Consider the following 3,354-nt stretch of genomic DNA (forward strand, 5'->3'; position numbering starts at 1 on the left):
CCCCAGCCTGCACACCCTTCTCCAGCCTTGTCCCGGGGGCACCCCGTCACGGGCACTGAGGACTGTGTGGCCGTGTTGCCAGCCACCACGCTGTGGACGCCCCGTGATGAGAGCAGGTAAGTAAGCGGGGATGCAGCCCAGGGGAGCCAGGGGACGGGCTCCGCACCAGCCAGCCAGGAGCCCTGCAGGGCGATCCCAAGTTTTCATTAAAAGCACAGTCAGTGCCTGGCCCACTGAGCTGGCTTCTGAGGACACACTGGGAACACGCTGTGTTGCTGGCCTGGCTGAGGCGGCCGAATGCGCCCGAGCTGAGGTCAGTCCAGGTGCCGGAGGGGCTGCCGGAGGGGATATGCCTCCCACCCACCATACTGGCCTCAATGAACAGGTTCAGTTCAGTTCAGTTCAGTCGCTCACTCGTGTCTGACTCTGTGACCCCATGGACTGCAGCACACCAGGCCTCCCTGTTTATCAACTCCCAGAGCTTACTCAAATTCATGTCCATCGAGTCAGTGATGCCATCCAACCATCTCATCCTCTGTTGTCCCCTTCTCCTCCTGCCTTCAATCTTTCCCAGCATCAGGGTCTTTTCCAGTGAGTCAGCTCTTTGCATCAGGTGGCCAAAGAATTGGAGTTTCAGCTTCAGCATCAGTCCTTCCAATGATCACTCAGGACTGATTTCCTTTAGGATGGACTGGTTGGATCTCTTTGCCGTCCAAGGGACTCTCAAGAGTCTTCTCTAGCACCACAGTTCAAAAGCATCAGTTCTTTGGCACTCAGCTTCCTTTATGTCCAACTCTCACATACATACACGACTACTGAAAAAACCATAGCTTTGACTAGATGGACCTTTGTTGGCAAAGTAACGTCTCTGCTGTTTAGGTATGAATAGGCATTATCTTGGAATTAGATGAGAAGCAATGCAGTCACTGCAGCAGACACACCACCACGGGCTGACTGTACCCCCAGGGGCACTGGACCCCACGGCTTCTCTTGGAGCCAGCACAGCCCCCCGCCCGTGCTCGGGCTCACCTCCCGGCCCGCCCCGCGGTCCTCTCTGCAGATCCGGCCCGGGGCACGGCCATGTTGCCCGCCTACCTGGCCTCTCTTTCTTGCCTGAAGCTCTCACAGACTCCCCGGAAGCCGGGAGGCGGCCCCCCTTCCTGGGGACGGGACCCACATGGTGGGAGGGGACCTAAGAGGATGTGGTCTGAACAGCCTGCTCATCCTGGATAGTTCCATTCGCTGGGAAGAGCAGCGTTATTAACAGCGAGCTTCTCAAAGGAAAAGGGCAGTGACCAGAAGGAGGCTCACTATCCTCAGCGGTCTCTTGGCTGGGGCTCCGTCTGCTGTCCAGCCCATCTGAGGCCCTCCTCACAGGCCTGTGCGGCGCTGGCGTCTCCTGCCCCCCCAACTCGTTCATTTCAGCCTCAGGTTTTGTTTTCTTTTAAAACTCACAAGCAGACACGTTTACACTCCCCTGGCCCTCGAAGGAGGGTTTGTGACACACGGTCTTGCCCACGCCAGGCCCTGCTGGGTCGGGCCCCACACCAGACCCCCAAGGCCCAGCTGTGTGGGGGCTGCAGAAACGGGATGGCCTGGGGGGTAAGCTGTGGTCACTCGTCCCGGGCTGGAGATGTCCTCACGTGACACGTGGGGGGAGCCACACCTGACTCCACGTCCAGGGCAGGGCCCCGCCTGGGCTGGGAGGGAAGGTCACACCTGACTCCACGTCCAGGGCAGGGCCCCGCCTGGGCTGGGAGGGAAGGTCACACCTGACTCCACGTCCAGGGCAGGGCCCTGCCTGGGCTGAGAGGGAAGGTCACACCTGACTCCACGTCCAGGGCAGGGCCCTGCCTGGGCTGAGAGGGAAGGTCACACCTGACTCCACGTCTAGGGCCGGGTGAGGGCCCCGCCTGGGCTGAGAGGGAAGGTCACACCTGACTCCACATCCAGGGCAGGGCCCTGCCTGGGCTGAGAGGGAAGGTCACACCTGACTCCACGTCTAGGGCCGGGTGAGGGCCCCGCCTGGGCTGAGAGGGAAGGTCACACCTGACTCCACATCCAGGGCAGGGCCCTGCCTGGGCTGAGAGGGAAGGTCTCACCTGACTCCACGTCTAGGGCCGGGTGAGGGCCCCGCCTGGCCTGAGTGTGGCTCTCTGTCCCCCCACCCAGGCCCTGGCGCACGGCCGCCTCTAGCCGCTGGCCACCAGGCAGGACAGTGCAGGCCTGAGCTGCCGGGACATGTGGGGCCCAAAGCAGGCCGAGACCGTCGGCGCTGTGACCTGCCCCCTCACACAGCCCCACGACGACCCCCACCCTCTGCCAGGCCTGGGCTGACCCTGGGGTTGGTGTGCCCCTGGGTGGAAGGCCTGAACGGGAGCCTCAGGCACTAGGCTGTGTTGTCTTTTTCTACGGCAGTGTGTGCACTACCGTTCAGATTTGTACTCAGTTTTGCCGTTCCAGTGAAGAGAGCTGTAAAAGGAAAGTAGATGTGCTGATGTTAGTGGTCAGCCAAGCAGAGAGGGCAGGAGGTACAATCCTGATTAGACACCCATGGGACTGAAACTCCAATGTGAAAAACACCAAAGATAAACAACGCTAAAAACACAGCATCAGGGTTTTTCTGTGAAAAGGGAGACGAGGTGACGGAAAGGGAACTCAGGGCTGAGGACGGACCCGGCCCCAGACCCACGGAGCCAGGGCTCCACCTGCAGGAAGCCTGGAGGCGGCGTCACGAGGGCTCCTCTGCGGCTGCTGTGTCTCCTCTGGTCCTGCCGCCCTCGCCCCTCGCCCCTGCTGCCGAGCCGTCCACCCTGGGACCGTCTGCCTGGCATGTGCCCACACTCCCCTTCTGGGGCGTCGTGCTCACCCTGCAGGTGCGTGCCCAGGTAGACAGGCACGGCACCAACTGTGCCCTCAGGAGCATTTCTGACACCCGCACCGTGGAGGCCGGGCCCTGCTCGGCTCCCCGGGGTGGAAGGTCGCCTGCTCTCAGCCTGCTCGGCTGTGGGCCTGACCCAAGTGAGAGGACCTAGGGCTCTGGGGACAGGTCTCAGCTAATTGTGACTTGAGGACCGTAGTTCTTTCTTTCCAGCCCGCTGTGTGCCGAGCAGCATGGGGTGAGGAGGGCGCACCTGGCCCGCAGGAGGTCACACGCGAAGCCCATGGCTGGAGACAGACAAGCTGCGTGTGACGGGGCCCAGGGGCGGGTCCGACCCGGAGGCCACACCGCCAGCCACCGGCCTGGACCAGCCGGCCGCCTCCCCAAAGGCTGTCACAGTCCCCAGCAGGGAGGTGGGTGCTGGCTGCCGGTAAGAAGGTTCTACAGCATGAAGAGCAGACACGTCACACTGC

The sequence above is a fragment of the Odocoileus virginianus genome, unplaced genomic scaffold (genome assembly GCF_023699985.2).
Source record: "Odocoileus virginianus isolate 20LAN1187 ecotype Illinois unplaced genomic scaffold, Ovbor_1.2 Unplaced_Scaffold_5, whole genome shotgun sequence".
In the NCBI taxonomy this organism is placed as follows: Eukaryota; Metazoa; Chordata; class Mammalia; order Artiodactyla; family Cervidae; genus Odocoileus; species Odocoileus virginianus.